The sequence below is a fragment of the Argopecten irradians genome, chromosome 2, assembly GCF_041381155.1.
Source record: "Argopecten irradians isolate NY chromosome 2, Ai_NY, whole genome shotgun sequence".
Taxonomy (NCBI): domain Eukaryota; kingdom Metazoa; phylum Mollusca; class Bivalvia; order Pectinida; family Pectinidae; genus Argopecten; species Argopecten irradians.
In genome coordinates, this window is record NC_091135.1 from 24,551,267 (window position 1) to 24,565,489 (window position 14,223).

The 14,223-nt window shown below is 36.5% G+C and overlaps 1 pseudogene; it reads right to left on the reverse strand.

Annotated features, from left to right (window-relative positions):
• On the reverse strand, nt 1-3,731 carry LOC138316526 (uncharacterized; annotated as a pseudogene).
• Between the last annotated feature and the right edge of the window lie 10,492 nt (nt 3,732-14,223).

Here is a 14,223-nt window from a genome sequence, read left to right on the forward strand (position 1 = left end):
TTAAATTGTTCCTAGAATTACAAAAGATTATTTTCATTTTAAAAATAGAAATTATCTTTAAATCGACATTGTGTTTCACTTTTATCCGAAATAGTCTTTAAGTGAGTAACCTCCTTGGACCAAACCTCTGCCTAAGCAAAGGAAAGACATGTTATTATGTGACTTCCACCAAGATACAAATTTATGTGGGTTTACATCAGGTTATATGTAGCAAAATCATTATTTGGCTACAGACAGAATGATAAAAATAACTTAAGCGCAAATCCTATCATTATTTCTCCAAATTGTTTTTGTAGACTTATGATTTATACCTAAACAAAATCCTTTGACAGATGATATTGCATCAGAAATTGTCATATTGCGTGCACTGAAAGGACACTTTATTTCCAAGACCTCTGGCCTGATGTGTAAAGCCTCCACAGCACTGCCAGTTCAGCAACCTGGTGATGGTAATTATGGGATACTGGACGGCAGATGATACCATCAGGGTTTGCTCCAAGAACACCACTGCCATCTAGCAAAATACCTAAAATAAACAAATGTAGAATGTATGTTAAGAATAAATCAGAGAGATAGATTGAATAAACCTAGAAGGCATGTAGTTTCTACAACAATATGAAATATAAATAATTTCTGCTAAATACTGTAGATGGTATATACATGTGTAGTGTCCTTCAGGAGCTTTTGCTACAAGTAAAAGAATTGTCAAAAAGGAAAATGTGATTTTATTATAGATCCATTTCAATAAAAAATGTGACAAATATTTTGTATATATGTATTTCATAATTCTGCATTGGCCCACCAAAGTCAATGCAACAAATCAAAGTTTTTAATTTCCTATGGCTGGAATTCATGAAAATATTGTATTGCAAGTCCAATTAAATCTGATAATAATTCTTTTCACTAACACTTCAATTTGATAATTCAATAAATTATACTGTTGATTTTTAGGTCATCTGACCCAAAGGGTCAGGATGACCTATTGTCATCATGCACCGTCCGTCGTCGTGCGCCGTCCGCCGTCCGCCGTCCGTAAACTTTTCATTCAAACGACTTCTTCTCAATAACCGGAAGGCCCAGGGTACTCATATTTGGCCTGTAGGTTGCTGGGATGAAGGGCTACCAAGTTTGTTCAAATGAATGACCTTGACCTTCATTCAAGGTCACAGGGGTCAAATAGGCTAAAATCTTTAAACGACTTCTTCTCAAAAACCAGAAGGCCCAGGGTTCTGATATTGGGCCTGTAGGATGCTGGGATGAAGGGCTACCAAGTTTGTTCAAATAAATGACCTTGACCTTCATTTAAGGTCACAGGGGTCAAATAGGCTAAAATCCTTTAAACAACTTCTTGTGAATAACTAAGAGGCCTAGAGACCTGATATTAGGCCTGTGGCATGCTGGGATGAAGGGCTACCAAGTTTGTTCAAATGAATGACCTTGACCTTCATTCAAGGTCAAAGGGGTCAAAAAGGCTAAAATCTGTAAACGACTTCTTCTCGAGAACCAGAAGGCCCAGGGTACTGATATTTGGCCTGTGACATGCTGGGATGAAGGGCTACCAAGTTTGTTCAAATGAATGACCTTGACCTTCATTCAAGGTCAAAGGGGTCAAATAGGCTAAAATCCTTTAAACAACTTCTTCTCAAGAACCAGAAGGCCTAGGGTACTGATTTTGGGCCTGTAGGATGCTGGGATGAAGGGCTACCAAGTTTGTTCAAATAAATGACCTTGACCTTCATTCAAGGTCACAGGGGTCAAATAGGCTAAAATCCTTTAAACAACTTCTTGTGAATAACTAAGAGGCCTAGAGACCTGATATTAGGCCTGTGGGATGAAGGGCTACCAAGTTTGTTCAAATGAATGACCTTGACCTTCATTCAAGGTCAAAGGGGTCAAATAGGCTAAAATCTTTAAACGACTTCTTCTCGAGAACCAGAAGGCCCAGGGTACTGATATTGGGCCTGTGACATGCTGGGATGAAGGGCTACCAAGTTTGTTCAAATAAATGACCTTGACCTTCATTCAGGGTCAAAGGGGTCAAAAAGGCTAAAATCTTTAAACGACTTCTTCTCAAGAACCAGAAGGCCCAGGGTACTGATATTGGGCCTGTGACTTGCTGGGATGAAGGGCTACCAAGTTTGTTCAAATGAATGACCTTGACCTTCATTCAAGGTCAAAGGGGTCAAATAGGCTAAAATCCTTTAAACAACTTCTTGTGAATAACTAAGAGGCCTAGAGACCTGATATTAGGCCTGTAGAATGCTGGGATGAAGGGCTACCAAGTTTGTTCAAATAAATGACCTTGACCTTCTTTCAAGGTCATAGGGGTCAAATAGGCTAAAATCTTTAAACGATTTCTTCTCAAGAACCAGAAGGCCTAGGGTACTGATATTGGGCCTGCAGGATGCATGGATGAAGGGCTACCAAGTCTGTTCAAATAAATGACCTATGACCTTCATTCAAGGTCACAGGGGTCAAATAGGCTAAAATCCTTTAAACAAGTTCTTGTGAATAACTAAGAGGCCTAGAGACCTGATATTAGGCCTGTCGCATGCTGGGATGAAGGGCTACCAATTTTGTTCAAATGAATGACCTTGATCTTCATTCAAGGTCATAGGGGTCAAATAGGCTAAAATCTTTAAACGACTATGTTGTATTGTACTATTAGTCAGATGACCGTTAAGGCCCATGGGCCTCTTGTTTACTTATTTGTGTCCTTAACAACTGCATCTCCAAAGGAACAGTACCTTTCCTTGGCAACTTTTTCATTAGTTGTGCCCCAAATAGTAGCTTCCTTGGTAGTAAGGTTATATGATGACAACAGTTGTTTGAACAGTGATGGTGAAAATCTGAAAAAAAAGAAGAAAAGATAAAAAAAGAGGAATAAAAAATCTTTCTCAGTCTGTCTTTAATATTACAGTATCATATCATATTTATATAGGCATTGTGTATAGGTATGACAAAGCTGTTCATTTCAGTACATTTCCTTCTAGTTATAATCATTCTGCATAAATGTTTGACCAAAATTGTCACACCAACCGATTTCTCCTTATGGAAGCCAGTGCTACTCCAAAGTTAGAAGCAGTCAGTCGATGATTTCTGGCAAGAGACCAAAGATGGTTATTCCTTTGGCCTTCTGTAACTGCTGCTACCTGTAATTTAAAGAAAATGTAAACTTTGTTTTATATTTGCCTTAAATCTTTGTGAAAAAAGCAAGTTTATGGCCTGACGAAACTTTCCTCTGTCTTTGATAAGATTTTTACATGTACAAAAAATGCTTTATTGGTAATGTATACATCTGTATAATTAATTGGGAGCATCTTTTATCTTCTAATTACATAATTATTCTATAATATTTTTAGTTTTTGAAAATACTTGTGTCATATATTCGTTACATTGTGTACATTCAATTCTTAATTCATCAGATGTTTAAAATGCTAATCATAAATTTGTTTTGTTATATACCACTATATTTCAATCCTATCTATTAGGTAATAAGGTAACTATAAGTGTTTGTTTTTAAGCAGTTGTGTAAAGTAAAATAATCCACGGTTTTGGCTTGATGCCAGCATTGTGTCCGGACGTGGATGATTTCATAATTAGAAAATATTTATAACAATCAAGTAACTTTACTAATGGTTATTGTTTTATATCTGATGAATACATTTCTGATAATTTTTATAACAATTTAACTATTATAAACTTACCTTAATGGTAACAAATCTTTGCATCCCTCTTCTTAATATTAGGAATTTCCATATTGCTTCCTGGTTCTGATTTGCACGGATGCCAGCACAGAACTAATGAATATATTCGGAATGTCTCGGTAGTTTTCGGTTGATGACCAGGTACTTCTTTATCCCCATCATAGAGTTGGCATTATTAAAAACACTGAGAACTGTTATTGGAATTCAGGGTCACAATGGCAACAAAAACAAATCACTATAACAAAATCCACGCTTATAAAAACATTTGACTTAAAACCAAGTTCTACGACCTCAACAATTTTGTATTTAATGCTATTCCATTTGTCGTAAATAAAGCAATACACCTGCACACGTTTACCAGAACACCTGAATCTAGCACCCTCACTTATATTCTTTAAGTATACAATATTGTTGGGGGTGAAACGGAATTTGAAATTAAAATACTCCATTCCCATTCAATTTACCATCACAATTCTGGTTTTAAATGCGTCAATTACAAATATTTGATATCCAACGTATAATTTAGAATTAAAGTGTTTTGAAACTATTCAAATATTTGCATTTAAAGGATTAATTTGAATTTATATTTTTATGTTATGATATAAAGTTTTATTTCCTAATATAAAAAATATTCAAATTAATCCTTAAGTTTGTATGTGGATTTACTTGTAACTACATATAGTTTATTAGTAACTGTTCTTTAAAAGTTACCTACATATGGTATTTAAAGAACTCTTGATTGAAATGTACTACTGCCTGATAAACTTTTGCTTTATTCGTCAATACGAAATGCTTTTTCCGTCAATACGATCACGTGAATTTGTTCCACATCTGACAAAACATTTTCTCACTTGACCCCGAACTTTAACTATCCGTGAATGAAACGTAATTCAGTCAATGACGTCATTTTTTACGATATCGAAAATCTCATATGGTTGTGTCGTTTTCGTTTTGGCTCATGGCAAATGTATGTATTGTAAAATAATTCTTTGATGGTTAATTATTGTTTTTTATTATTTTCATATTGTTTCTGTGATATTACACACTGAATAGAATTATTGGTTAGATAGAGAACTCATATAGGCTATACCCGTTGTTCGATCCTTTTCCAAATGTTTTTGAAATACAATTTGTTGAAATTGAAATGGTACTTTTTTGCGAATGCGCCGATATATTTCCCGCTGTAGTAAAAAGAAGTACACTCTCATTCGGTTTAAGGATTGAATTTTTTCATCCGCCTCGCATCGAAAGAAACCAAGTAAATAAGTGACAATTTGCTTTCATTTGAATGTAATAAAGGGTTGCAGGATAAACAGAATACACGGTTAGTATCTAACAATACAAATTTTGTTTTTGGTGAGAGACGTAGGAAATCCGAGATGACTTCTCTCGCACCAAAATAAACATTGTATTGTAATCCATTGTAAAAACATGCATTCTCTATACATGTATATCCGGCATAATATGTAACTCTTCATTGTACATTGACATTTACCTATAACTGGTATATTAGTAACCCTACATTGATATCTACTTTTAATGGTTTATCAAAAGTTGAAATCTAGCGCGTTACCTATATAATCTAACTGGTATATAAGTAAGTCTACATTGATACACAGGCGTTTGTAATATATAATGAATATTAATGATAATCAAAAATCGGATCGAATCATATAGAAATCAATACAAGGCAAGACACTTTGGGCAGGACGATTTTTACCACAATTTTTCAAAGTTATTTTTTTAGTACTTACTGTGGTCAGATTTTCACAACACATACGCCGATATTTCCATTATGAATCGTAGTTTAAGTATCCATATAGTTAAAATGATTAATCCGTTACAGCTTGAGGTTATTAAACACGTTTGTCACCAGCTTTGAATTTTTCCGCCATCAGGACGGTTCGTCGGACCGGAAGTAGGTCAGTGTTCCGCAGTGAATGATTGTTCGGAACTCACATTGACACCGATTATACCGTGTTCCGAGTAGAAAAAGTTCGGGAAAACTGTAAGCAAAACATGGATAAACGACTAAATGAGTTAAATGACCATAATGTCATCCTTACCGGGTATCCTGGGACGGGGAAATCATATACTGTAGCCAAGTTTATAGATTTATGTCTGTACAAGGGTAAGAAAGTAGTTGCCACTGCAAGTACGGGTAAAGCTGCAGTAGTTTTGACGGAGGCACTGGAAAAGCTGAATGTTCACAAGACTTGTGTAACAATTCACAAATTCTTTGGAATTTTAGATGGACGGTTTAGTGATGATGAGATGGTTGAGCTGATGTTCAATGATGAAAGGTATGAAAAAAGGAAAAGAGAACTGCTGGAAACAAATGTATTAATCATCGACGAAGTAAGCATGATCAGTAAAAAAACATTTGAGCAGGTTGAACATGTATCTAGGGCAGTGAAAAACAATGATAGACCATTCGGTGGTATGCAGGTTGTGTTATGTGGAGACTTTTATCAGCTTCCGCCCGTACCTTCCCCACATTATGGTGATGATGGCAGTTATGTTTTTTTCATCTGACCTCATAGATTGTTTTCACCATGTAGACCTGACTACGGTGCATCGCCAAAGAGACGAGGACTTATCTCGTGCAATAAGTGAGGTTGCAAGGTAAAGTTTGCAGTAGCAGTTACATTATAGATAAATGTTGAAATCAATGTTTATAGTTCAAGTTTATGTACAAATTATGGTTATCAATTAATTAACTAAAAAGATTAGATGTATTGTCATGGATTACAATGGATTTAATACTAATTTACTTCTACATAATGAAATTTGGAGATCATAAATAAATCACATTGAATAAAACCTGGTGAAAATGTGTCGCTCAATATTTCTCCTTAGTGAAGACCAATATATGCCCTAGTATGCCCCATCTTGTGACTACACATAGCCCCTGGGCAATAACCTTTTCAAAATTATTAGTCTGTTTTAACATACAAATGTATACATACATGTACATGTATACAATATTTATGATACCAAAATCAAGTAAATTTGTTATGAAATAATTTACATTGTATAAATGATATATAATGTACATTTGTTTGCTCATTTCGAAATGCATGGGGTCATGGTGGCCAAGTGGTTAAGCGTCACCGCCAATAATCACTAGCCCTCCATCTCTTGGTTCAAAGTTCAAATCCCATGTGGGGCAGTTGCCAGGTACCGACCGCTGGTCGATGGTTTTCTACGGGTACTCTGGCTTCCTCCAAAACGTCCTTAAATGACCTTGGCTGTTTTTAGGAAGTAAAACTTAAACAAACAAACAAAATAAAATACATGTTGTTACGCTTGTTGTAAGGTGGTAGTTTACATGGTATACACTTTCCTTATAAATCTTTTGTATTAATTTATGTTCAATTTCAGAGGTCAGCTAAAGGAAGACAGCACTTTCCTTCTCCGTCGACTTGCGCGACCTCTTCCTCCTGGTGATCCACCTATCCACTTATATGGCAATAACCTTGATGTTGATATTCACAATGCTCGGTGTCTAATGGATTTGGAAGGTACACAATTGTATCATATTTCATGCATACAATGAAGTTTATTCAAGCACAAGGGTTTGTTATGTACGGAAGCCCAGAAATGTTAGTTTTATTTGGGGGCCGCCACTTAATTGCCTGCTTGTGTTATAGAAATAAATAATTGGCGGCCGCCAGATAAATAAGTGGTGGCCGCCCGATAAATTAAGTGGTGACTGCCAGATAAATAAGTGGCGGCTGCCAGATAAAACTAACACCCCCGTGGCACTTCAGGGCTTCAGTACTAATGAATACCCTAATACTATTATTTGTGAGTGGAAATCACATTTGGTGCAGTTAACGTTGCCAGGTACTGACCACATGTCATGGGTTTTCTCCGGGTACTCTGGCTTCCTCTACACCATAAACTTAAAAGACCATGACTGTTGATAGGACTTGAAATTAAAGCAAACAAAAATAATACTAAACGAACTGTTCATCTACCTCCTTGATGAAAAATAACAATCAATTCTTAGATAATGTCTTTTTGAAGTGTATGTGCTGTTTTTAAATTCCACCGGGGTGATTGAGTTGAAACATGCCTGGAATGAAGGTCCTGACCAAGTGTTGATGCATTTTAGGCCAGTAAGAAATCAAAGATGGCCCCCAGAGCAGCCATCTTGAAAAGCACATTTTGAACTTCTTCTTAAGTTCCAATGGTAGAATTGAGATGAAATTTGGCAGGGATGTAAGGAAAGAACACACTCCATAAATTTTGTTCCTTTTTGGCTTTGAAAAATAATTACTTTGACAGTTATGACAGCCATTTTGTGACATGATAGCACAATTACTGTTTTTAAAAAACCTATTTCAAAGGCACACTTCCTCTTGGAATTTTAAATGACTGTTAAGGCCCTTGGGCTTCTAGTTATAATGGTTTTGCTGTTCAAAATGTTGTATTAATGTATATTGACTATTATTGAGCAGATCCATTGGCCTGATGAGTTATTAATGTGTATTTGAGATGTCCCAAAGCACTTTTCTTTTCTTGGGAACAGCAGAAACTGTTGCCCCATATGAGTATGGGTCTGCACTTATTTGCCCTACATTGGATTTCCTACCGCGGGATTTTGAAGACTGTCCGAGAATCACAGCATTCATCGTACTTCGGTAAGCTTGATAAGTTGGGTGAGTGTTGTTCCCATTGTGGATTCCCCGTACCTGGCAAAAGTTATTTTCTATAATGTCTGAATTATACCTTGCAGGGAAAATGGAGGATTTGGGAAAATCCTTCAAATGGATTTTACAGACTTCCACAAATGTTGAGATCAAACTAATTTGATCGTTGAAGCATTTCCTGCTAGGAAGACATTTCTCTTTGTCCTTTAACGGCATCTCATCAAGTGCATTTACTTCTTCTCGCCATTCAAATAACCATGTTTTGATTTTATTGAGTTCTGCTAGCCGACTGTCCTGCAGAGAAGAAATTGGTCTCTTGTCTCTGAAAATGGATATCAATGCACTTGTTTGATAAAGGAAGTCAACCGCTGCATCAAGAGCCGATCCATTTTTCAGTGAATTTTGAAATGCCAGCATCAAGTTCAAGAAGTCTTTATCTAGCATTTCCTCAGCTAGATGGTTTCTCATTTTCTCAGCACTATCAGGGTATAAGTGTAAAGAGGTTATTTTCCTGTTGACACGTCGAGAGTTAGTAGTTTCATCCCATCTAACTGCATCTACCCACATCTGCCAGAGTATGTATTGTCCATTCTTTTGAAGGTGTCGAGTGTGGTGTTTCTCAAGTCCACTTGAAAGTAAGGCATTTCGTAACTTCTTAACATTGTGAGAAAAGTCCTGCGAATGTGCAACCTTGCGAGAGAGATTGTGGATATTTAGACTCATGTATGAGTTTTCCTCTGCATCGGCATCATCTTTGAAATGCATCCGCATAAACTGTCTATTTTGATCCCCACCATCCTGAAGAATGTAATCTGTAAAGAATCCCCATGATTGTAAAGCAGAAATTATGTCCCACAGGATATTATATAGTTCTGGAGCAGTGACAGTGTTAGTTGGGTAATGAGCTAATGGAAACCGAAATCCGGTGTATCCTAAAAATGTTACTTGCAGAACCTCGGTTGCCAGGACCGGTTCTGACTTACCACTTTTTATAGCATTTAAGGAGTCCCCTTCTACACCAGTTTCCACAAAACCAACCAACTGGTCTTCCTTACCTTTTGTGTTAAGAACTAAGGCTTCTTGGATTTTTGTTTCGTCATGGATAATTCCACCATAATAGCCAGATGGTGGTAGGTTAACTTTCTGAGCTGTGTTGAACATCCACTCTAGGATTTCTTGGTTAATTCCAGATGTTTGTGATAAGGTATTTTTGTAACGCTGGAGTGTTCTTCCCGAAGGTAAATTAAACAGATTGGCACCTTTAAAATTTTCATAAGACCTTGGACTTCTGCACCATAGTTCCAGGCAGGTCCTGATAGTGTCCTTGTCCCACCTAACACCATGCTTTGATCTGATAAGGTTTTTGTGTTGATCTTGGAGAAATGCCTGCATTTCTGTGGATGCACTTGGAAAAACACTTAACAGGATATTTGAAATATCCTCTGTATCTTCCTCAGAAACAATTTTTGCTGACTTTGAATTTCTTTGTTTGAAATCTGATATGTTCTTTATACAATTACGACATGCATGACCTTTAGATAATATTGTTACTACACAATAACAGTTTGAACACCTCAACTTTCTGATGCTTTCTTCTTGTCCCAAAACAATATTCTCTGCAAACACATTCACAGGGATTAAACTGTTGTCTATATCTTTTACACCAGTGCATAATTGAATCAGGTTTCCAATGTAGAGAATGTTATGTATGGTCCTGTATGTTAATTTGTCAAACACATCTGATATTGAAAGTCGTAATAAATCTACAATATTCAGGGCTTATTCATCGTACTTCGGTAAGCTTGATAAGTTGGGTGAGTGTTGTTCCCATTGTGGATTCCCCGTACCTGGCAAAAGTTATTTTCTATAATGTCTGAATTATACCTTGCAGGGAAAATGGAGGATTTGGGAAAATCCTTCAAATGGATTTTACAGACTTCCACAAATGTTGAGATCAAACTAATTTGATCGTTGAAGCATTTCCTGCTAGGAAGACATTTCTCTTTGTCCTTTAACGGCATCTCATCAAGTGCATTTACTTCTTCTCGCCATTCAAATAACCATGTTTTGATTTTATTGATTCTCGCCATTCAAATAACCATGTTTTGATTTTATTGAGTTCTGCTAGCCGACTGTCCTGCAGAGAAGAAATTGGTCTCTTGTCTCTGAAAATGGATATCAATGCACTTGTTTGATAAAGGAAGTCAACCGCTGCATCAAGAGCCGATCCATTTTTCAGTGAATTTTGAAATGCCAGCATCAAGTTCAAGAAGTCTTTATCTAGCATTTCCTCAGCTAGATGGTTTCTCATTTTCTCAGCACTATCAGGGTATAAGTGTAAAGAGGTTATTTTCCTGTTGACACGTCGAGAGTTAGTAGTTTCATCCCATCTAACTGCATCTACCCACATCTGCCAGAGTATGTATTGTCCATTCTTTTGAAGGTGTCGAGTGTGGTGTTTCTCAAGTCCACTTGAAAGTAAGGCATTTCGTAACTTCTTAACATTGTGAGAAAAGTCCTGCGAATGTGCAACCTTGCGAGAGAGATTGTGGATATTTAGACTCATGTATGAGTTTTCCTCTGCATCGGCATCATCTTTGAAATGCATCCGCATAAACTGTCTATTTTGATCCCCACCATCCTGAAGAATGTAATCTGTAAAGAATCCCCATGATTGTAAAGCAGAAATTATGTCCCACAGGATATTATATAGTTCTGGAGCAGTGACAGTGTTAGTTGGGTAATGAGCTAATGGAAACCGAAATCCGGTGTATCCTAAAAATGTTACTTGCAGAACCTCGGTTGCCAGGACCGGTTCTGACTTACCACTTTTTATAGCATTTAAGGAGTCCCCTTCTACACCAGTTTCCACAAAACCAACCAACTGGTCTTCCTTACCTTTTGTGTTAAGAACTAAGGCTTCTTGGATTTTTGTTTCGTCATGGATAATTCCACCATAATAGCCAGATGGTGGTAGGTTAACTTTCTGAGCTGTGTTGAACATCCACTCTAGGATTTCTTGGTTAATTCCAGATGTTTGTGATAAGGTATTTTTGTAACGCTGGAGTGTTCTTCCCGAAGGTAAATTAAACAGATTGGCACCTTTAAAATTTTCATAAGACCTTGGACTTCTGCACCATAGTTCCAGGGCAGGTCCTGATAGTGTCCTTGTCCCACCTAACACCATGCTTTGATCTGATAAGGTTTTTGTGTTGATCTTGGAGAAATGCCTGCATTTCTGTGGATGCACTTGGAAAAACACTTAACAGGATATTTGAAATATCCTCTGTATCTTCCTCAGAAACAATTTTTGCTGACTTTGAATTTCTTTGTTTGAAATCTGATATGTTCTTTATACAATTACGACATGCATGACCTTTAGATAATATTGTTACTACACAATAACAGTTTGAACACCTCAACTTTCTGATGCTTTCTTCTTGTCCCAAAACAATATTCTCTGCAAACACATTCACAGGGATTAAACTGTTGTCTATATCTTTTACACCAGTGCATAATTGAATCAGGTTTCCAATGTAGAGAATGTTATGTATGGTCCTGTATGTTAATTTGTCAAACACATCTGATATTGAAAGTCGTAATAAATCTACAATATTTCCGCTGACTTCCATTTTCCAACATTTGTTTTGAAAATCTATTGACACTTTCTTCAGTACTTGATTTCCATTAATAGATATATTGGCCTTGATATAAAAAACATGGTTTTCGTCTTCTTTTTGTGAGCAGAAGTAAGGGAAGGTAACTTTTGACACATCAAAGTTTTCAGCAGTAACACAGTTATATGTTTGATCTTCACATTGCTCCTCTATAAAGTATCTAACGCCACTATACACAAGTTTTCTTTTTCCATTTCCACCATCTCTCAATTTTGACATTTTAACACAAGGAAAAACAGTTTGAACATATTTCGAAAAGATGTCCATTGACATGGCTGTATATGAAGGAGTTTCTATAAACTGGTGATCATTAAATCTCTGTAGCAGTTCATTCTTCTCTATTTTTCCATTTGAGTCTTCTTCTAGGTGAAGGCAAAGCCTGTAAATAAAAAAAAAGTTCAATTATTTTTGGGTATTTGTAGATATTTTAAATCTTAACTTATTTTCCAATGAATTAAAGTAGAATAACACATCAATTTACAAAATTATAGTACAAATTTAGTACATTTCACCATATGGCATTGGTAATTGTCTCAAGGTCATTCATTTGAAAATATTTGAACATATACCTTTCTATTTGGTTACAGTGAAGGGTATTATTACATGGTTATGTACTAATACCAATTAAATATTATTAATGAATGGGAGTTTTGTTTAATTAGAGCCCTGCATGAAATGTAGGTGCCCTGTCCATCTGTCTGTGATCAGGGGGGGGGGGGGGGGGGGGTGTCGAGATTTATTACAGCTTCCCCGGGTATGTCACAGTTCTTGAAATACATGTAGAAACAATTGTTTTATATCAAATATTCTAAAGTAATTGATGATTAGTTGATGCATTTTGTATTAAGCAGGGCCTTTCTGATGGACAGTCAGTTTTCTAGTTTAGTTAAACATCCTATAAACATCCAGGGTAATTTTTAAGGAAGTTTCACATCGGAAGCCAGAGTACCTGGAGAAAACCACTGACTACTGACCTGGCAAATGTCCCACATGGGATTTGAACTAGCAACCCTGAGGTGGAGGGGCTAGTGATCATGGGCTGATTATGAGATGACTTTAGCACTCTGCCACCACGGCCCTGTGATAAATTATATTTTACATTACATTATGTTTCAATCAATCTTTTTTGCTTTTCACATTTTCTAAACTATAACTTATCATGACTCATAATTTTTTCTTTGTTTTAAAGATATACACAAAGTGTTTTATAAATCAGCAGTATACACAATTAAAATTAATTTAGCAGACAGTTGAACAGAATGATATATTGGTTTAATCTCAATCCATTTTTTGGCAGGTGAAGAGGTTGTGTACAAGTGTACAGATGAAGGTGACACATCAGGTGTTAGGGCCAAAAGTGAACTACATCTGAAAGAAAATTGCCTTTCGGATGAATTAGTTAATGGACTTTGTGGATTTGTCGAGAGATTAGAAACGGGCCAAGTATTTGTGCACTTTCCGAGTATAAACAAGACACAGAAAATCACACCATACAATTACACAAAATACTGTGTTTTACTAAAAAGGGACATTGGACGACGGGTACAAATTCCTCTTGACCTTGGGTTTGCTCTGACCGTACACAAATCACAGGGATTAACCATGAGACGTGTCACCATGGAATGCAGGAATATGCGTCAATATGGGCAACTTACAGTTGCTCTTAGCAGGACAACCTGTAAGAAAGATCTGCAAGTTAAAAATTTCAACCCTTCAGGAGTGCGGAAACCTCCTCAAGAGGTTGTGAAATTTTATGAAAGAGCTCCTCTTCCACTGAAAATAACGCTGGAGTGTTGTAGACACAAAGAGAATAAGAAAGGAAAAACTGGCGATGATGATGATGATGATGGTGGTGGTGGTGATGGTGGTGATAATGATGATGGTGATGGTGGTGATAATGAACCGGAGGACTATGACACAGACGATGGTGATGATGCTGATGAAATTGAGAAAATTTTGGATGAGATTGAGAAAATGTCAAAACCTGATCAAAACACAAAGAAACTTCCAGAAGATATCAATGTTACAGCAATTTTAGGGGAAGTGAAAAATTGTCAGGAAAGAACAGAGCAACAGAAGAAGGAGAATGCTGTGGTGAAAACTCTACTTGAAAACCAGGATAGCACTCACCAGTTTATTACATATTTATTTAACTCTATTTCGGCCTTATTAGACAATTTA